General features: G+C 35.5%; 1 protein-coding gene and 1 pseudogene across 1 annotated transcript in view; both read right to left on the reverse strand.

Moving 5' to 3' along the window:
• Positions 1-24,388, reverse strand: part of LOC125669308 (uncharacterized) — a 255,519-nt gene that overhangs the window by 138,776 nt on the left and 92,355 nt on the right. The gene's annotated exons all lie outside the window — the stretch shown is intronic.
• Positions 3,077-17,193, reverse strand: LOC125669311 (receptor-type tyrosine-protein phosphatase epsilon-like; annotated as a pseudogene).

Here is a 24,388-nt window from a genome sequence, read left to right on the forward strand (position 1 = left end):
CCATGAACGCGAATTGTGCTCCTTTGTTAGCTGACCTGGTTTTATATTCTTATGAAGCAGAATCTATTCAAAAACTTTTACGTTAGAAGAAAAAAATTTCTTGCTGTGGCCTTCAATTCAACATTTAGATATATCGACGACGTTTTATCTACACGTGTATTAACAATAATAGTTTTCATTAATTATGTCGATTTAAAATAGCTCGAAATAAGAGACAGCACAAAGTCGTCCACTTCTGCTTCATACTTAGATATTTTATTGAAAATAGAGATTTAAAACAGCAAACTAACAACTCAACTTTATGACAAACGGAATGAGTTCAGCTTCTCCATCGTCAACTTCCCATTCCCCGCCGCAACGCGGAAGGGGATATAGAAATACCGGTGTCCGTCCGTCCCACTTCACTTTGTAGACACAACTCCTCAAAAACCGCTCTACGGATTTTGTTCATATTTTGTAGGGTTGTTAGTCACCATGTGTAGTTGACCATATTCCGCCGCCATTTTAATTCGACAATTTTTATAAGAGTTATGGGACTTTGTTGAATTTGTACATGCTACATTATAGGAACACTTTGTGGACACAACTCCTTGGAGACCGCAAAATGGAGATTGTTCATATTTTGTAGGATTGTTAGTCACCATATGTAATTAATGATACTGTGCCGGCATTTTGATTTGACAATTTTTACAAGAGTTATGGGACTTCAATTTGTTTTGCGGCGGTGGGGAGCATATGACTACGCGTAGCAATCTTGTTTATGTAGCAATATTCCATTATCACCTCCGTATGGTGTGTGTATATATCTCAACTGATCCGATACGCAAGATATTGTTCTCCATATGATCAGTTCTTAAATCGAAACAGGCGACTGACAAACAAGTTGATGGTGCAGGGGTTTGAACAGTCTCATATGAAGTCGGCATTTCGCAAATTCTATAGTCGTTATAACGATCCAATTTGCCAATACAACATATCATTGGGTCAAATGCTGTCTGACGTGTTTAATGAAAGGTGAATATAACAGTGATCAATCTCATAAATCCGACAAGCAATACAAAATAGTGGTTTGGGCAAACACGGACACCTGGACATACCAGATCTGGGTTTAGGTGCCTAGGAGGAATAAGCATCCCCTGCCGATCGGTCACACCCGCCGTGAGCCCTATATCTTGATCAGGTAAACAGAGTTATCCGTAGTCAAAATCAGTGTGCCAAGAACGGCATAACAATCGGTATGAAAAACGTCAGACAGCATTTGATCCAAAGATAGGTTGTGTTGGTAAACTAGATCGTTATAACGATCATAGAATTTGCAAAAAGCTGACTTTAAACGAGACTGTTGAAACCCCTGCACCATCAATTTGCCGTCAGTAGCCTGCTTCGATTTAAAAACTGACCATACGCAGAACAAGCTCTTGCGTATCATACCGATTGTTAGGCCGTTATTGGAACACTGATTTTGACTACGGATGACTCCGTATCCAAGGGACCAAGAAGGGTAACAAACATCAACCTAGATTTTGCTCATTACCCCGATATATCGTCTCTCTCTCTGTCTCACGCACGCACACACTTGAAACTAAAAAAGACCAAATTTAAACAGTGCTAAGGGTTGCAACAATGTATTTTAAAATTAAGACATGGCAAAATTTGGATATATAATCTACCGATTAAAAACATATAAAGTATCCCAAACGAAGTACTGGTTATATAAAAAAAAGTGGGCTTTCTCCGAGTACTACTATTTTTCCAAAAGACCTTGATTTAAGAAATGAAACATAATTCTTTTCTTGATGCAGGTATTAAAGGAAAAATTGCACGGACAACTTTTTCATCAATGCACTACAAGTTTCATTTCTTATCATTTAGATGTGTTTTTTAAATAGTAAAACAAAAAGTTTCTCTCATCAACAAGCTTTGGTTAACTTTTATGAAATGGAGCGTAGGAATACATGCAAGTAAGAATGAAAACAACAACAAAAATGGCTGACAGAGTGCGTTCAGGTCAAATAGAGTTATTGTGCAGAATTAAATGAATTAGACGCCAAATTAAAGGTGCAATGGTTAAAATCTGAATTATATATATATAGAGAGAGAGAGAGAGAGAGAGAGAGAGAGAGAGAGAGAGAGAGAGAGAGAACGAACAAGCAATGACTGGATGTATGCTGCATTATGTTGCAAGGGACGTTGAATACTGGTCGTGTTGTGGGAACGGTGTAATTCAACTTGGCTCCAATTCCATGTCTCTGTTGGTCCCAGTTTTTATGATCAAGGTGATGGTCATAGGAGTAGTTTGACCGTGATGCTAGTTTGTTGCCTATTAGTATTATCATATCTGAAGATCCCATGTCTCTATCAATATCAGTTTCAAAGTTATACCAGGTTTTTTATTCATGGTCAGAGGTCACCTTTGACCTTGATACTAGTTTGTATGCCCTGATATCTTCTTTTCATTTCCGAAGACCCTAGGACGCTATCATATTTTAAAAAGCTAATCTGTTGAATTTTGGAACTAATTTTTCCACATATAGTTCTATGTTAACAGGTAGTGACAGTTCCATCGCCAAACGTTCGGCATCAGGTGTGAATGTCACGGGTCCTCGGAGATGCGGAAAACATCAACCAATCAATCCAAGTTAGTCTAGAGTTTGTAGCGTTTGATGCCCCGATGCGGAAGGTCGGGGTTCGAATCCCGGCCACAACAGACCCAAGTCGTTAAAACAGGCATTAACAGTTCCGTCGCCAAACGCTCTGCATTAGCTGTGAATGTCGGGGGTCCTCATAGATGATATTAAAAACCGATGTTCCGTGTCACAGTAGGTGTGGCACGCTAAAGAACCCTCACTGCTCAATGGCCGTAAGTGCCGAATATAGGCATAAATTTGAAGCCCTTCACCGGTCTTGATGATGTCTCCATATGAGTGAAAAATTCTCGAGCGAGACGTTAAGCAATATACAATCAATCAATCAAACAATATGTTGGACCCAACCCCAAAATATAACTTAACCCCATTTAATCTGAAAACAAAAACATTTCTACAAAACTAGATATATTGGGTTATCACATCCTTTAGTTTCTAATACTTTCATCTCCTGGTTACGGACAACGGCTACGGATATTTTAAGGCAGAAGAAGAAGCGGAAGAATAGTTAATAAGAAACAAGCACATACAATAAGTGAAGTGTGGGTGAGTTAATAACTCCAGTACATATATAATACTGGTCCCCAGTGAATGAAACAATTCGTCAATGTGTTTCCATTGTTATTAGGAGGAAGGCTGGTTGATGTCACAGTCTCTTTGACTGGTCATCAGCAATCCGCGTACACTGTGTCATTTTGGAGATGATCAGCAATGGCCTCGTAACAAAACTGATATTCTTCCTGAAAATAGAAAAACACGGAGTTCTCTGTACATTGATGTGCAAAGGAAAAGAAATCGTATTTAAAAATTGAGTGGAAAATGAAAGTATTTCAATCATACCAAAGAAGATATGAACTCTGCCTTCGGATTTGGAGTTGTCTTGTGATTGTAAATATGTCCACCTCTGTATCCATGGTAAGTTGTTCCAGAGCATTGAATACAACCAAGAATTGTCCACATCGCTTGGCCCCATCACTAAGTAATATGGAATTTTACTCTGATGCTAATATAATTTATGAATTGAATTCATTTGCTATGCGATAAAATGACTATTTTCTGGAAGATGTATTTTATCAGAAGCGATGTATAATTTTCACAAGTGTTATACCGGGTATATTTGTGTTATTTCTTGATTAAGAGAGTAGTTGGCTTAACCCTTAACTAAATTAGCCTTTCTTTAATTCCCAGGTCTGGATCTTCAAATAATTCTTAAGATATTATACATGTTTGCCAAAAAAAATATATAATTAAATCAAACCTCGACAGAACCAGAATCCTTCCCTCGGGGTGGGTCCTTTCCTCCACCCTTGCTTCGTTGATGAGATCAAGTAAAACTCTCCGGTTTGAGGAGTCGCTTTCTCCTTTCCATCTTCTACTTTCCAGTACGCAAACGCTCATGCCACTAGCTCCCTGCAATCATGTGTTTAAGACGAAACGAATCTTGGATTATCAATACCAAACAGTATTTCATTAAATGTAAAAACAAAATTCATCAGAAAACTTTGTAAATGGACACCTTTTGGTGCAGAGTAATGCTAGTCTTGGTGACTGTTGTCGTTTGTGTACAATCTGTCATTTTAGTCGTGAATGCTCCAATCGTTTTGCTTTCATTTTTAGCAGGAAGCCAAAGTGAAGACTGAAAAAGAAAACACAAACTATGGGCATGGCTACAATAACGAAAGGAGTCTACTACAAAATTGAAGCTCACGCCTATCGTAAACCGTCTTAAAGCATGAAAGGTGAAGGTAACGAACATTGATCAATCTCATAACTCCTACAAGCAATACAAAATAGATAGTCGGGCAAACACGGACCCATGGACACACCAGAGATGGGATCAGGTGCCTAGGAGGAGTAAGCACCCACTGTCGACCGGTCACACCCGCCGTGAGCTATATATCATGATCAGGTAAACGGAGTTATCCGCAGTCAAAATCAGTGTGCCAAGAACGGCTTGACAATCAGTATGAAACACGTCAGACAGCATTTGACCCAATGTGGGGTTGTATTGACGAACTAGATCGTTATAACGACCATAGAATTTGCGAAATGCTGACTTCAATCGAGAATGTTGGAACCTTTGTACCATCAACTTTTTTGTCAGTAGCTTACCTCGATTTGAAAACTGACAATATGGAGAACTGCAATGACTGGATATTATTATAATTATTATGACTGGTTGGTTTCTGAAGTTGCACAAGGAGTGTATAGTATTTTCGTCTAGACTGTTTGCATTTTATAATTACACGTGTTTATGTCAATTTGAAAGATCGGGGATTTTAATCCAAAAATAGAATTCAATGATACAGCATATATTTATTACATGTACAATTACAAAGTTACACACAATACTGATGTTACCGAACGTAACTTTTGAGTGTGAGATTTAAACCGTTATTTATAGTAACAATCACGCTTAAATGACATCCGGGACAGTTTTGAAAGTTTACTGTGAGGTTTACACCCGAAATCAATACAAATGTATAAAACACATACAAAGTAAAATTTACAAATTTTCTTTAAACACTATGAGGATTATCTCTGTTGTAATTCTGAGAAACTCATTCAAACTATATAGAAAGGATATTTTGTATACCTAAAAATGTACTCACTCATTCAAACTACATAGAAAGGATAGTTTGTAGACCTAGAAAATATACTCATTCACACTACATAGAAAGGATAGTTTGTAGACCTAGAAAATGTACTCACTCATTCAAACTACTGTAGAATCATTTATATTCGTGGGGGCCAATTTTCGTTCATTGCTGGATTTTTACTGGTTTGTGGGGATGTAATTTCGTGGATTTATATATTTGTGAGAAAGATAACTATGGAATGTAATTATGATTCTTTCTTCGTTGAGGATGTAAATTCGTGGGTTAGGGATAACCACGAATTCCACGAAAATTGAGCCACCACGAATTTTAATGATTCCACAGTACATAGAAAGGATAGTTTGTAGACCTAGAAAATGTACTCACTCATTCAAACTACATAGAAAGGATAGTTTGTAGACCTAGAAAATGTACTCACTCATTCAAACTACATAGAAAGGATATTATGTAGACCTAGAAAATGTACTCACTCATTCAAACTACATAGAAAGGATAGACTTAGAAAATGTACCCACTCATTCAAACTACATAGAAAGGATAGTTTGTAGACCTAGAAAATGTACTCACTCATTCAAACTACATAGAAAGGATAGACCTAGAAAATGTACTCATTCATTCAAACTACATAGAAATGATAGTTTGTAGATCTAGAAAATGTACTCTCATTCAAACTACATAGAAAGGATATCTTCTAGACCTAGAAAATGTACTCACTCATTCAAATTACATAGAAAGGATAGACCTAGAAAATGTACTCACTCATTCAAACTACATAGAAAGGATAGACCTAGAAAATGTACTCACTCATTCAAACTACATAGAAAGGATAGACCTAGAAAATGTACTCACTCATTCAAACTACATAGAAAGGATAGACCTAGAAAATGTACTCACTCATTCAAACTACATAGAAACAAGAGGCCCAGGGGCCTTATAGGTCACCTGAGTATCATGTAACAACCTTCCAATGTTTGAATTAGGTTTGTGTCTAAATATAAGAATTTTACTTTTGGATGGAAGAAACATTGAATAGCAATGTGGTCAGCCCCGCCTTTGCACCAGAACCCCTGACCCAGGGGCCATTAATTTCAGTTTTGAAAGAAGCATCCTTGATCATCATTATCATACTATTAGTTTGTCTACTTAATACCCAGCAGCAAAGGAGAAGATTTTCAAAGAAATAAAATGCATTTTCACTATATGATCAATAGGGCCTCACCCTAATACCAGAACCCCTGACCCAGGGGCCATGAATTTAACAATTTTGAAAGAGGCATCCTTGCTTATCATAACCATGCTATTGGTTTGTCTACTTAATACCCAAGGACAGAGAAGAAGATTTTCAAAGAAATAATGCATTTTCAATATATGACTTATAGAGCCCCACCCAAGCACCAGAACCCCTGATCCAGGGGCCATGAATTTCACAATTTTTAACAAGAGGTACTGTGAGCAATGCTCACTAAGAATACCCCCCGCTTACCCCAATCTCCCAAAGGGTGTTGGTAATAGGTATAAACTACTTCTTTTCTGAGTGTTGCTACTTCGATGTCCAGTGCGCATGACCTTTGACCTTTTGACCCCAAAATCGATAGGGAACATCTTCATACCATGGGTAGTCCATATGTATGATATGGTGACGATAGGTGGAAAGGATAATGCTTTAGAGCCCGGAAACCATATTGCTACTTCAATGTCCAGTGCGCTTGACCTTTGACCTTTTGACCCCAAAATCGATAGGAAACAATTTCATCCCATGGGTAGTCCATATATATGATATGGTGACGATAGGTGGAAAGGATAATGCTTTAGAGCCCGGAAACCATTGCGTCTTCAGACGAACGGACGGACAGACGGACAACCCGATTCCAGTATACCCCCCACAACTTGTTGCGGGGGGTTTAAAGAGGCATCCTTGATCATCATAACCATGCTATTAGTTTGTCTACTTAATACCCAGAGACAGAGAAGAAGATTTTCAAAGAATTTCTACATTTTCACTATATGACCAATAGAGCCCCACCCTAACACAAGAACCCCTGCCCCAGGGGCCATGAATTTCACAATTTTGGTAGAAGGCTCAACGCTCATTATAACTATGTCTACAGTTTGGCTTCTTGATGTCCAGGAGTAAAGAAGAAGATTTTTTAAAATTACACTCATTTTGATGGTTTTTGCCCCACCCCTCAGGCCCCAACGAAGCAGGGACCACGGGTTTCACAATTTTTGTTCCCCTCCACCCACAGATGCTATATGCCAAAATTGGTTGAAATTGATTCAGGGGTTTCAGAGAAGAAGCTGAAAATGTTCAAATGTTAACGCACGACGCATGACGAACGACGAAGGACAAAAACAGATAGCAATAGGTCACCTGAATGAATTCAGGTGACCTTAAGATAGACCTAGAAAATGTACTCACTCATTCAAACTACATAGAAAAGATAGACCTAGAAAATGTACTCACTCATTTAAACTACATAGAAAGGATAGACCTAGAAAATGTATTCACTCATTCAAACTACATAGAAAGGATAGTTTGTAGATCTAGAAAATGTACTCTCATTCAAACTACATCGAAAGGATATCTTCTAGACCTAGAAAATGTACTCACTCATTCAAACTACATAGAAAGGATAGACCTAGAAAATGTACTCATTCATTCAAACTACATAGAAAAGATAGACCTAGAAAATGTACTCACTCATTCAAACTACATAGAAAGGATAGACCTAGAAAATGTACTCACTCATTCAAACTACATAGAAAAGATAGACCTAGAACATGTACTCATTCACTCAAACTACATAGAAAGGATAGACCTAGAAAATGTACTCACTCATTCAAACTACATAGAAATGATAGTTTGTAGATCTAGAAAATGTACTCTCATTCAAACTACATCGAAAGGATATCTTCTAGACCTAGAAAATGTACTCACTCATTCAAACTACATAGAAAGGAGAGACCTAGAAAATGTACTCACTCATTCAAACTACATAGAAAGGATACTTTGTAGATCTAGAAAATATACTCACTCATTCAAACTACATAGAAAGGATATACCTAGAAAATGTACTCACTCATTCAAACTACATAGAAAGGATAGTATGTAGACCTAGAAAATGTACTCACTCATTGAAACTACATAGAAAGGATAGTATGTAGACCTAGAAAATGTACTCACTCGATACTACGAACTCCACCAAACCTTTCTATTTCATACCTATCAGTAGACTTCTATATGAGCATTGTCATCATATCAATAAAAGTTTAATAAATTACATATCGTAGAAGTTTCAACAGTCTAAATATCGAAATTCGATAACTTGGTATGCATACAATGGTACCACTTTCCTTTTCTTACTCTAATCCAGCGATTGAGGTCATTCTACCCAAAATGCCCTCACCTATGGCATCACTGTACAACTTTGTGATAGACATAATTTTTTTCTACATAATTAATATTTTATCATCTTGAATCAGTTGCGAGACAAACATCATATGCAGGTGATAAAGGAATATTGATACATAAATATGGGAAGTTCACGATGAAGAAGCTGAAGTCATCCCATTTGTCATGAAGATTAAAATCAAATAATTATAGAAATGTTCCATGATGTAAAAGTGCACATTAATTTTAATCTCTCAATATTAAAATTTGATGCTTATGTCCAACATCGTATAACTAAAAATATTACACATGACGTCATTGTGACATCAGAATCATGCGCAGAGACCTGACAAATGATTGGTAAATGAAAAGATACAAGACTGCTCATCATAGAAACTGCAGTATTTTTTCTTGACCATACCGATTCGATTTCCAACAACGGGCTCAGAGATACAATTGTAGGTGCATAATAAGCCTTCACAAGTCTCAGGAAGTCCTCTGTGTAATCTGGGAGAGGATATTGAGCACTGATGAAATGGTCATTTCTTGTGAAAGACTGAAAATGAAAAGTAAATGGAAGACAACATGAAGGATGAATCCATCACGTACGTATTGTTGTTTTTAATCGGTGCATTCCATGTAAATGATTTATAACTTTGTAGTAGTAAATCAGGGTTATTCAAAATAATCTTGTAGTTTTCATATTCAAATGCTTTGTAGATCTATATATTTACATATCAGGAATAATTACCATGGATTGATTTTGTTTAAACAGTAATTACAATTTTGTGGTTTTTCGCCGACTCGCAATAAATTATGATTGACCAACACCTGCGCTACACACAATAAGCGAATCACCACACGGTGTGTTCTCAAAGACAAATTGCTTTAGCATGATCGATGAAACTCTAATATTGATTGATTTACCATCATATACAGTTCTGATGTATCATACCGATAATTAATATGTTCATTGTCAAGAAAATGTTGATCAGGCTAAATAAGTTAGACATTTCAGACATGAAATATTGACTATCTCCTTCCAAGGCAAGCATAATAAGAACAAAGGTCATTAATCCTACATAAAAATCATAAACTGTTCCCGTAATGAGATCCATAAGAAATTTAAGTATCTGAACGTTATCAATTGATAAGGTCTGCACAATAAAAAAAACAAAACAATGACAGAATTGTTTTGATCTACAGAGAAATTAATATTTATCTTGGAATCTTTGAAAAAGTTCAGCTCCTAGAAGTACATTTTGTACTTTGATTGTTCTTAGGTCTGACCATTTTCACCAGCGAAGGGTTTACACTACTTTGTGAGGATAGAAGTATATCAGAAACCCCTTGCTAGAAAAAATGGTGGTCTGATAAACATATCGCCTTCATGTTATATTGACAAATGTATATATTTCACAGCAGACAAACCTGTAAAGAAACTGCATTATAGTAGGTGTTCTTCCCTTTAGTGTTTGACAATGGACACATGTAACTTTCAACTGAAATGGTTTCAAGAAAAGAAAATATACAATTCATCAGTCTAAAAAGTTTTATGTCTCTGGGTATCCTTCCTATATACAATGCCTGGTGATTCAGATTCATTTAGTCAAACTTCAGGGGTAGACAGCCAATATACATATGTACAATCAAACATAAATATAATGCAGAAGATCTATAGAATAGAGATGCCTGGAGATCTTTTGTCGGCTGTCTTCACAACAGGAGGGGTAACAGGCATTGAAGTGAGAATGTATCTATATGTTACAATATTAAAGTGAAAGTGCAGTGCATTGTAGACTCTATATTAAAAGTGTGGCACCATTAGTGAAATGTAAATATACAACTGTGATGAGGGATTAATAATTAATTGGTAATATTCTATCACTATTGCAAGGTGTCTGACCTGAGTTTTGTGGCACCAAGGTATTCATGTATTACACAAACTGGTTTACCAGGCAGAACACTGGGTGTGTAATTGGCCGATACATTTTGCCGCCCTGTTTTGTAGTTTTCTTGTGTGTATTCTCGTCTTCTGGACAACAGGTCCTAAAAACAAGAACTGAATATCATTCTCATGTCACATGTTACTTTACAAAATCACAAATATCGTTCTAGAATATCCGACAAACTGTTCAAATCACTCAAGCTAAGATATGCCGATATTTTATTAGAGATTCATATATAGAATCACCTGAAATTCAGCAGAAAGTGGTGATTTGTTGGCTACTTCTCCGAGATTGATATAACAGGAATGGTCCTGGAATTCTCGTAGAAATGTCCTGGTTGATACAGACCTTCCTTTTCCTCGGAATGATTCAAGTAACGCTAAGTAGACAACTCTGTATTGATCCTTAAATATGAATTGTATTATAAACGGGTATTAAAAAAGATGAATTTCTCTCTTTATATTATTTGTAATGATCTGACATCCGAAACTAACTCAATACACATATGTATATGAAAGGTGAAGACAACGAACAGCGATCAATCTCATAACTCCCCCAATCAATACAAAATAGATAGGTGGGCAAACACTGACCCCCGGACACATCAGAAGTGGGACCAGCCACCGAGGAGGAGCAATCATCTCCTGTCGAACGGTCACATCCGCCGTGAACCCCATATCCCGATCAGGCAAACGGAGACATCCGTAGTAAAAATCAGTGTGCCGAGAACGGTCTAACTATCTGTATGAAACGCGTCAGAAAGCACCTGACTAAATCTAGGACTTTGATTTCGAAGTTCCGTCTGAATGAGAATTGTTTGAAAACAGCTGAACACAGATAAACGAGAACACATACGTAACAATTGCCATTTCAATTGAAATTTATTATCTATAACCTATCATTGGGCCAAATGCTGTCTGACGTGTTTTATATCAAATGTTAGACCGTTCTTAGCACACTGATTTTGACTACGGATAACTCCGTTTACCTGATTAAGATATCTCGTAAAACCATCCACTAGGAATCAAAGATAGTAAAACACAAACTTACGTCGCCCTGAATCATGTTAGCACGACTGTTTCTCATGGTTTCTACATACTGCCGAATATTAACTTTCCCGGTTATCTCCCCTCCCTTATTAAGCGCGTCCAGTGCTATGTACGTTCCTGTCCTACCAATCCCTGCGCTGTATTGTTAAACAGAAGTCATTAGAAGTCATCAATATAATCAACGGTTGAAATGAAATTCATTAATATAATCAACGGTTAAATTAGAAATCATTGATATAATTAACGGTTAAAATAGAAGTAGTTGATATCATCAATGGTTAACATTCTAGTATATTAGACATGGATCTCAATTAGTCATGTATAGTAAAATTATTTGATAAATAGGATTAGTTTGGGGAAAACCCTTCATTAACAGTGACATCATCAGCATGGTAAATTATATTGAAGGTAATCATAGTTCACTAAATCCTGTCTGATGCGCGAAATTTTCAAAATCCAATTTCAGAATTTTGAATATATTTTGTGTCTTACCTTGTACATTCTCAACAGTTTCTCATTGCTATCATGAATTGATATTATTTTCACACTGAAAATATCACTTTTATGACTTCGACAGTGTGAAAATATTCAGTGGATGAATTATACTATGTTGCTACGGAAAAATATGAAAGAATAAATAGTAATACGTGCCTGCAATGGACGAGAGTGTACCTCCCTGGATGTTCGACAGAAGTTTTCAGAACGTGTCGATGGAATACCACGAGAGCCAGTGGTTCTATGACACCGTGGTCTGGCCACTGCGTATAGTGGAACATACACACGTTACGCTCAGCTTTATCCTAAAATTAAACAGTTAATGATCACCTATATGGAGAGTTGGAAATATTGAATATATCTGTTGCAGAGAAAAGTGACGAAAAGATGCGTACCAAAATACTATAATTCATAAAAATTGAACAAATTATATACTGATGTTTCATAATCAAAATACAACATTAATTTTTTTGGATTCTAGCACCTGCATCATATTCTTTGAATCTTAATTCTTCACAAAATGAATTAAGCTCATTATATTTCACTACAATTATGACGAGTGGGCATGCTATTAAATTATTTTCAAGGATTTGTCTTTAGTCATTACGTAAATGAAAGTAATATTCCATGCGTCTCTCAAAGTAGTGTAGCCATGCAAGTTAAGAAACTTTTGAAGATGCATTTCCGTCTTAGTTGTAATAATCTAAGATCTACCTTAGTGTTAGAAGATCTTTTATAGAATTGCTGCATGTAACGACTTTATAGTTTAACCCTGTGATCATAGAGAAATAAACACCATTGTGCAGGTCTTTTATTCGTTATTCTTGTGTTAAAAATGATATCGCTAAATAAATATAAATATCGCAAATCACGTCCACTATAATTTAACAGTTTTTAAGGAAGATATGCAAGTTGTAAGCTCTTCAATCCTCAGTAGCTACATGGCTCGTGCGAGAGGATAACCTTTCAATGTCTACGATTTTGATATACTCGATCGAAACTTGCTAAACACTTTTCTAAAAAAATGATGAAAATGAAAACCGAATGTTTTTACAAGTAAAATGAATACATTTACCATATGGAATGCAATCTATTCCCATGATTTCTCAATTAAATATAGAAAAGGGTAATATAGTTCAACATTTGAGCATGGTAGAAAATTTACAAGTCCCATATGTTTTTGTACTTATCAAAATTACATTATATAATGCTAATTACCGTAAAACGTGCATACATCTTTCCTGATCAATGCCGCCGGTGCAAAACAATTTCCAGCATGCAGTTAAAGTACTAAATATACCTCTTAGAATTCAACTACATATGTATACGAAACTCACCACTAAATGTACTTCCTAGAATTCAACTTCATATGTACATGTATACCAAACTCACTACTAAATGTACCTCCTAGAATTCAACTACATATGTATACCAATCTTACTATACTAATGAAATGATGATTTATAGTCTTCAAACATTTATGGCAGCAGTCATGCAGAGTAATTATATTATGGTCATACTCTCATGCTGTAAAGCTTTAATTAAACTGATCCGGTTTTTACAAAATTTCCAACATTACAACTGAGGCATGTAAAAACGAAACGTACCACAAAAACATTTTTGATTGTAAGCTAGTAGTGTGTTTAATATGCAATTGCAATCAAGGTAGAAATTGTTAATTGTTACTTTATAATGTTACAGTTAGAGTGGGGAAGGTGGAATTGGGAACAGCTTAAGCTTTACCTAATTAACTTTAGTACTGTAGTGTAATTTATCTTCATCGTATGTTGTACACTACAAAATCTTGAACTATCCAGACACAAAATTAGGCAGCAATATATATATATATATATATATATATATATATATATATATATATATAAAACCAATAGTGTAAATCAAAGTATGGTTTTATCATTTTATTAAGTTAGCAACACCCTTAACAGAGCATTCAAATATAAGTACAGAACTTTGGCGTACTATATCTAAATCAAATATAAGTACAGAACTTTGGCGCACTATATCTAAATCAAATATAAGTACAGAACTTTGGCGCGCTATATCTAAATCAAATATAAGTACAGAACTTTGGCGCGCTATATCTAAATCAAATATAAGTACAGAACTTTGGCGCGCTATATCTAAATCAAGTATAAATACAGAACTTTGGCGCGTTATATCTAATTGTCTTCATAATCCTTTGTTCGTCAATTATATAGGTGCACATTTTCTGCATGACAAATTTAATCTTATATTACAGATAATTTTGCTTCAAATACTTTTATATAATCATGGCCATAGCATAACCCATTTTATCAGCTGAGTAGAACATTTAATGACGTAAACATGCAATACTCACGCCGCTGTTTTGCAAACGGAAGTGTCTGATGACGTAGTCCGCGTATACGTTTTCTTTCTGGTTTCGTATGCTGATGTTGCCTTTCTTTATCTTGTCACTGGAATTTGGCCAGTATTGGGCACATTTGTTCTGATAAAGATAGGAAAGAAAGTTTATTACCATAATACAAATTGATGGCGAGAAAGAACACGTTACGTACATGTAGAGTCATGTGATCAGTTTATTATCACCTTATTGCATACATACAATTTGTATCCCTTGTATGCATGATATCAATGAATGATTTTGAATCTATAATGCAGTATGATATCAAGTGTCTCTTTCTAACCCTATTTCCCTCTTTCAGATTGGTGAGACAAACAATTACACTAATGTCTTCTTGCCACACCATTTTCCAGAAATCAACAATTGTCTTTGATTTTGGTCCTGATAAATATAAACAGGGATATTGAAACACACCAAAGAATAAGAGTAAACAAATCACCAAAAGAAAATGATATGTCCAGTCGTCTATTTTAATGTTACAAATTCAATAAATATGTTGGAATAATAACGCACACTTGAAAATCGATATATGAAGATATACATTGTGTATTTACCTTGCGCTGCAATATACGATTTCTTTCCTTGCACATCCTGTGTCCATGACGAAATTGAAGATTAATATTATGAATAAAATTACTCATTGATTTTTCAACAATTTCAATCTGCATTTCTTGTATAAAAACTAAATGATGGCTACTCATTTGCATTATATATGTAGATTTTATTTCTTTGGCGATACAGAGTTTTATTTGTGTACTTCATTAACATTAACCACTATAAAAATCGATTCAAATCACTGACCTCAATATAATTCGCGTTAATGTAGTCTGACTCTTTTGGGGATGTTTCCAGAACAACACGTGAATGGTCATCTACTCAAAACAAAATGTACACTGTTGATATTTATCACAATACTTATTACTAGTTTAAAGAACGTCACATTGAGACACTTACACGGGAAAATCGTGGTGTACCGATTTTTGGCAACATTTTCCTGTTTCTTTCCTTCATTACATGGGTGTAGTTCTCCTCTAGGAATTGTCTTCACACACCAGTGAATGAAACGAAAAAATGTATATGTAGAGAAATAATGTTAATGCACTAAAAATATATATGCAACATTAACAGAATACGTTTAATATCTTATTTCTGTACAGAATAGTGAGAACTGATTCTTAATCTTATTACAAGTCTTCGTCAGATATCTTGAATGACTTGATTCCAAACTTACCTGTACAATGAACAAACTAAGACATGAGTTATATTTTCAAAACAAACAAACAAAACCCCCACCAGCTTAAAGCCTCCAAAGAAATAATACTAAAACGATTTGCTAAATCATTTCCATGTATCAAGAAATTACAGACAATCATGCACAATATCCGCTTAATTTCAATTGAACTATTCATATGTACGATTCATCTGTTACATAATTTTATTAATCAAAAGACGCATACCATATATTCTTCTTTGAACTTGGCATTCTGATTTTCAGACAAGACGAATATTGCTGTATCAAAATCTGCGACAGATATGTCTATTATAGTATTCGTCATTAGCATTTCCCGGTTAGTTTTTAGTTCTAAGCCAGGATTTCTGATTCCACTCATTTCCATATATTCATGTCTTTGATCACCTGTAAAACATTATACATGTTGTATCAAATTGAATTACGACACGCAATGCTAATGTAAGCCAACAGGAAAAATTCGCAACACGACCATATTTACTTTTGCCTGTGCTCACCCCCCCCCCCCCCCCCCACTATATCAGTGATTAAAACAAAGATTTCTAACATAGTTACCTTAATAATGAATATTGCTGATATGATATGCCGTATTTGATATTATTAACAATAAGGTATCTTTTACAGCAGTATAATTACCTATTGTTAACGTTTCTGGGACAGAAGAAAACGTTATCGTCTCCGTATCTTCATGCTTTCTCTTCTTCTTTCTTCTCCATCTACATAAATACAAAAAGAAGGTTTAGTTTTGAGAGGAAGGTTTGTCTATATTTCATTGTTAATGTCTTAACAATTTTATTTTAACATATCCTTTAAAATTGATTCATTCTTCTGTATAAATTTCACAAAGGAAAATGGTTAAAAATACATTATGTGATTCATTTGTCAATAGATTAATAATAAAATGTACCGTATAAACAGTATGCCTGTGACGATCACAACAATAAGACCCGCGGCTCCCACCGCCCCTCCCACGGCTCCTGTTACTGCGCCAGAATCTGTCGTATCGGACTGTGCAGCAGAACCTCCTGACCACGAAGATTCTGATAATAAAAATATTCTCTCAAACGTATGATAACGGAGAAGAATTCACATAGAACGTTTTTGTTTGATTGCCTATCTGTTTAGGACAAGAGAAAACTTTGAAAAAGCACCATTTTCTTCCAACATATGTCGATTCGATATCCAGTTAACTCGAAATAAAAGATACCACAGAGAATCTTCCATATTTGCTTCGTACTTGAATATTTCATTGAATATAGATGTAAACGGCAAACCAACAACTCATCTTAATGACAAACGGGATGATTTCATCTTCTCTATCGTCATCTTCCAATATCTATGTAGCAATACTTCATTATCACCTGCGTATGTTGTTTATATCTTTCAACTGATTTGGTACACATGAGCTTGTACTGCATATGGACAGTTTTAACACGAGGCAGGCTACTGACAAACAAGTTTATGTTATATGTGTTTCAACAGTCTTGTTTAAAGTCAGCATATCGCAAATGTTATGGTAGTTATAACGATCTAGTTTGCTAATACAGTCTGTCATGGGGTTTAATCCTGTCTAGCGTGTTTCGTATCAATTCTTAGGTCGTTACTCATACGTTGACTTTGACCATGGATTGATTGTATCTTGTTTTAACGTCCCTTTCGAGAATTTTCACTCATATGGAGTCGTCACCAATACCGGTGAAGGGTTTCAAATTTAGACCTAATTTCCGTGTTTACGGCTTTACAGACAAAACAACATCGAAAAATATACTGATTGGTATAGAATACATTCCTTTGATAGGTGTTGAACTATCATAACCTGGCATGGTGGAGTTATTTGAATTTCATACTGAAACTGGACGGGTCCAAATACTCGTTTAAGGTCCGATTCGTTGATTGTTCACTCCTGTCGAGTCGTATCCAACTTTAGATGAAGTGTCACAATTTTGAGTTAGGCATGGTGCTCACGACCGCAACAGGTAGTGTTAAGACGCTTGGCGAAGAAACAGGTACTATCTATGAAAATGTCCATGGTTTGACGGGACGCTGGGACCGAGAACGGAACCCGGGCTTACCATTAGGTATATAAATACAGGATAACGTAAGATAACTCCAAACGGAGTTACTTCCCCTTTTTAAACGTTCAGTGGAGAAACACTATAGATTTTTGCATCTGGACAATAATAAAATAGTATCGTACGTTTTTGTATATACCTGGTATATTTAGCATAACTAGTGATTTACAATACTAGTTCCACGAAAGCTATAACACAGAAGCGAATTTGACTCGAATATGAGGATATTTCGTCTGATGTACTAATATCGAATCTTATATATTTTTGCACTTTTAATGACAAATTAATCAAACAAATATGAGGTTAATGCTAACTACTACTATCATTTATTTAATAATGTACATTACAGGGTATAATTTTGAATTCGATTGAGAACCGTTCTTAGCGCACTGATTTTTACTACGGATAACTCAGTTTACCTGTTTGAGCTGTTCATGGTCAATATGAACAGATTTGGATTTGAGATAAATTTTGTGAATCGCGCTAGCGCATAGTTAATATGAACGGATTGTATCGCGCTCTGAAACTGGTTGGTTCATGGAGAAAAATGCGATTTGTAATATAAATATAGAAGTTGAGATTGATCACAGAATATGGAATGTTTTAAATACTTTGTGGAACTTTGATGTACTTTGAAGAATACAATCTTGATAATTTGGTAAAAACCGATTGCATGAAGTAATTGTACACAATATCTTACGTTTACAAATTCAAATGGTACATGTAACGTGACGATTGTAAATATATAACCTATGTAGATATATAGGACGATTCTACTTCGATCGATAGCCACATTGTGATTCTTAGTACCTGAGGAGAAAATCTAAAACATGGGACATATTTGAAATGTAATGTAGAACGTGTGATGATAAACTCCAAAGATCTTGAGGCTTGATCCAGGAAGTCGTTGCTCTCATGAGTTGCAGTTCATAAAACCAAGGAATCACTTACTTTGCGACCATGACTTATAAACATAATATTTAACTAGAGATTGTTTTTATGAAAAACAAATGTCTCCTCAGCTCCCTAAATTGGAAGTGCTCCAAACGAAACCTCCTCCCCTTAATGTACTGCATGGTATGGAGGAGAAAGCATGAGCGGGAACATAAACATTATGAACTCCAATAAGCCACATAGGAGAAGTGTTCACAAACTAGTTTACACCCCCACCCCTCAGATCCACTATACCTTCAAGGATAACAAATGGATCCTCCTGTTCCGATAATTGTACAACATTTCAAGTTAATCGGATAAGCAATATCAGAGGAGAAGTGATCACAAGCTATTTCAACATTATCCACCCCTCTTAGATCTGCTCTAACTTTTAGAAATAATTGGATCCTCCTGTTCCGACAATATGCATATCTACAAATAGCAATGAAGCTTTTCACAAAGTTTCAAATCTATCAGATAAACCATATAGGAGAATTGTTCACAAGCCATTATACATTCTCCACCCCTCTTAGATCCACTATAACTTTTAGGAAAATAATTGGATCCTCCTGTCCCACCAATCTGTACATATACAAATGGTAATTAAGCATTGTACAAAGTTTGAAGTTTATCCGATATGCGATATAGGAGGAGAAGCGTTCACAAGATTTTGTGACAGACAGACGGACGGACAGACGACGGACAACAGGGATCAGAAAAGCTCAGTTGAGCTTTCAGCTCAGTTGAGATAAAAATAGAACATTCGTCGGCAAAGTATAAGTTAGACACTTACTTTCACTACAGTCAGGAGATACCGTCCACCCAGAGGAACACGAACAGGATCCGTCAACATTGTCACAAACGCCGACGCAGTTCTGAGAACAATTCTGGGAGCAGTTGAGTCCATATGTTCCTTCGTCACATGCTTAAATACATACACAATGTACATATTCGCAATCAATGAGAAATTAAGAATAAGTGTTACTATGCATTATAAACTACATACGTTTGTTGCAGAAACTTCCCAAGTAACCGGGAATACAGCCCTCCAAACAAGATCCATTGATTGAATTACATGTCATATTTCTACAATGACTGCTGCAGTGATTTCCACAACCTTTGCCGTACGTTTTTACTGCGCATTCTAAAAGAACATTAGAGGGAAGCAATATAAGATGTTTTATTTATAATTTGAGCTTTTCCTGCAAGATAAAAAAGGGAATTTCGGACATCGAACAGCAATCAATCCCATAAATTCTATAACGAGCACTTCATTGAGAACAAGGCAAACACAGACCCATGGAAACACCAGAGGTGAGATCAGATGCCAAGGAGGAGTACGCATACCCTGTTGACCGATTACACCTGTCGTGGACCCTAGATTGTATCAGTTAAACGGAGTAATCCGTAGTCAAAATTATTATATAAAGAACGGCCTAGCAGTTGATATGAAATATGTCAGACAGCATTCAATATACATTCAAGTCATATATAGTTAAAGCGCACATATATTTGTATTCTAAAAGTTGACAGTATTATACAAAATCTTTGTTGGAAAATATGTTTGCACTTCATTGATCATTTTTGTACTAATTTGGCAATCATATGAAATACCAAGGCTGGAAAAGAATTTTTTGATATTTTTAAAACTATATGATGCAAAGAATATTAACAAGAAACACCGTATTAAGAATTACTCTGTTCGCAGTTGGGAGTACTCCATCCCGGTTTACATCCGTATGTACAGCTGCCTGTGATATGGTCACATGACTGGTTGACACAGTTCTCATTACATCGTGCTGAACAGTTTTCTCCATAAAACATAGCAATGCAAACTAAAAGAAGAGAAATAGACAATGATGATAATATTAATAATAATAAAAAGGGCTTTATTTAACCAGGATTACATATTTAATGATAAGACTAGTTTTCAATATGGGCCTGCATAGAACATACATACTGAGAGATATTAGTAAAATAATGCAAATAAACTGAAGAAATGATTCTGAATGTAAGATAAATAGGTACAAAATAAAGCTTAAAAATGATGGTGATGATCGCTTAGATAATTTATCTCAAAACATTGAAATTTACTACGTTAGGTAGGGATATTCGCAACTGATTTAATTTCGCTAATACCCTAAAAGGGTCAATCCAATGTTACGTGAATTTATGCATTACTTTAGACTACCAATAATCAGTATTGTGCAAATAAAAAACGGAGCAAAATCGTTTTTCAATGCATCCTGGCAAAAATAGTACAAGGGAAATATTTCCATGGATACCATATCTATTTTTCTTTGATAATACTTGATGAATAACATGTACTTTCAATAAAATCAAAATAAACTTCCATAACACAGCTCGTAAACTGTTACATAGCATGTCATATTTCATATTGCCATGAAGCCGATACTTTTCATAAATTCTTCAATTTTTAAAGAAAACAATATTGAGAAGTTTGACAAATCCCTTCATTCAAGAACACCATACCATTCAGAATAACAACGTACATTGAAGATTTGTGATGAAAGTTTAAAATGAAGAGTGATAGTTTTTCAGGAAAAATACTTTCTGGTGTGAAGAGGTTTTACAAAGTTTTAAAACTTCAATAAAAAAACATTTTATTGCATTTGAAAAGTTCCTTTTCCAAATTTTGTGACCTCCCTTAAAACAGCGATTTCAATATTTTATTTACAACTTTCGATAAGAAATCAATAACAAATATTCATTTAGACAGTATGATACAATTACTTTTATCCTCAGAAATGCCTTGAATTGATCTAATGAATATTATTATAATAATTAATCAAAATTGTTATTGCATACATTTACACATATCATTAACGCGAAACCTAAACAAGAGGCCCATGGACCACATCACTCACCTGAGTCACCTTGGCTCATATATATAGATATTTCCTATATATTCGCATGTAAAACTTTGATCCCCTATTGTGACCCCATCATATCCCCGGAGGCCATGATTTTCATGAACTTGAATCTGCGTTAAGTCAGGAAGCTTTCATGTCAATTTCAGCTTTTCTGGCCCAGTAGATTTTTAAGTGACCCAACCCTATTTTTGCATTTTTGTGATTATCTCCCCCTTGAAAGGAACACGACCCTTCTATTGAATAAATTTGAAAGCCCTTTACCTAAGGATGCTTTTGGCCAAGCTTGGTTGAAATTCGCCCCCTGGTTCTGGAGAAGAAGTCGAAATTGTAAAAAAAAAAAAAATACAGGCAGACGGACAGACAACAGGCGATGAGAAAATCTCATTTGAACTTTTACGCATAGTACGCAAAATAGCTCTTGAGCACAACAAAAGACAACACTTCTAAAACGAGGATTGGTTTAACAGTTATATTGCAAATCGATAGATATTAAGCGGGGGAAAGTATCTAAGTTTGCATCATAATCTCGATATTGCTTTTAAACGACTATGAAGACGCACAACATTAAACTTGCTCCAGTCGTTGTCATCGACATATAAGATTAAGCTTAAAGGCCGGCAATTGGGTATAAAAGCAGCCAATCGGTGAAAATGGTGGAATATATGAATTTTCTGGTCACATTCAGATTGCAGTACTTATTTTGCAAAAATAAAGATTAAGCTGTTGTACTGAAATTTTGAAATAGGTATGCTTGTTCCCCTCATAACTGTGCATATATTGGCTATATCTATTTTAGATATAAATTCTCATGAAGTTTTAATTTTGGCCTCAAAAATCTGAAGCGGGGCTAAATTTGTATTTCAAACTAGAGATTGGCAGTTTGTGGGTGTGATTATCTTTTGTTATTGTTTACACCGGATGTTGACTCACACATTGCAGGAGCATGCTTGTCTAGTTCTAGATAAGAGGGATTGCACCAAAGGCAACATGTAATCAAATCACTGTATAACGTGGAAAAAAAGTACTTACTCATATATCATTGGTAAATCCAAATTTTAGTTTTTAATAATATATAATCACATTCCATTAAAAAAATTGGTTAACTTTATGAAAATAACTCATTAGGACTGTTCAGTCTGATCACTGTTTCAGAGTTTTGCAGGATTGCTGGTACCTTTTCTCGAATAATGTCAAGCATGATGTTTGTCTGATTAAGCAACACTCTCCTAGGCCAGTTGTGTAACTCCCATTAATTGTCTCTCACCAATGATGACAAATGTCCAATTGATCAACCATCACTCTAAAATTACTCTCAATCTGGACTCTTACATGTGAACATTACAATGCCAAAAGAGACAATCACAGATAGTAGGTCTCCAAATATCATAATGGACAAAATGTTTCTTAATAACCCTTCAATGCACATGTCCTCCATTGCACAGCTACAATTTCCCCCCAAATTCTTCTCATAATTGAAAGGTACCAAGAGGAAAATCATAAGTATTAGTATATCATATATACCAATATTTGTGTATATTATAAAAAAAACTACATGTTTTAAAAGACATGGATAAAACAATGATGAATTCATTTTGTAGTTCCTAGGGTGAAGTTTTGTTAAAGTAAAAACATAGCCTTTCAGTGCCTCACAGATCGAGCAGAGTGGTAGAAAAATGCGGGAAAACTTCAGTTTATTTTGATAAATCATGCCAGTCTCCCTGTTCAAAATATCGTCTGCTACAGAGCACGTGTAGAGTCAAGCATCAGATTGCTGCTTATTCTTATAACACTGCTAAGCCCTGCCCTCTTGCCATATATGCTTAATTGCTGTAGGGGTGTAAAATTTTCTAGGTTACTCCCGGCCTTTAAGAATGACTATAAGATAAAGTTTTGTCAACAGGATCATTCCGTGATATCTGAATCTTCTCTATGGAAGAATAGTTACTTTTAGTGTGTATACATGTTCTTGTAGATATGAAGTGAAGTATCGGATTCAAGAATACACCTACATTTTCCGATGATTGATTGTATATTGTTTAATGTCCCTCTCAAGACTTTTTCATTTATATGGAGACGTCACCATTGTCGATGAAGGGCTGAAAAATTTATGCCTATGTTCGGCGCTTACGACCATTGATCAGGGAGGGATCTTTATCGTGGCACACCTGCTGTGACACGGGGCCTCTGGTTTTGCAGTCTAATACGAAGGACTGCCCCATTTAGTCGCCTCTTACGACAAGTTGGGATAATGAGGACCTATTCTAATCTGGACTTACCTTGCATAGGCCTAAACAATGCAATTTCCCGTGTTTTTTCAACATGTCTGAGATGAGCGACTTCAAAGTCGTTCTACAAAGGACAGCGTAATACGCATTGCATGCATAGCCTATTCATATTTTTTGTCATGACAAACTATACCTTCGATACAATTTTACGCTCCATAGAACTAAGATTAAAGTTGGCTGCCTTCACAGCTAGACGCTTTGTCGTTGTTGCTAAATGAATCATTGACCGGCTCATTTGACTTGTATTTTTCCGAATTGATGTACATTTTGATAATCGAAGGTGAGTACCTTTGTCTCTTGCATTAAATTATAAGGAATGACTTTAATTCTGGATTATAAAGCGTAAACTAACCCAAACCAGATTATACTCGTATAATATGCCCCAGAATTAAAGCCATTCCTTA

This window comes from Ostrea edulis, chromosome 4, assembly GCF_947568905.1.
Source record: "Ostrea edulis chromosome 4, xbOstEdul1.1, whole genome shotgun sequence".
Taxonomy (NCBI): domain Eukaryota; kingdom Metazoa; phylum Mollusca; class Bivalvia; order Ostreida; family Ostreidae; genus Ostrea; species Ostrea edulis.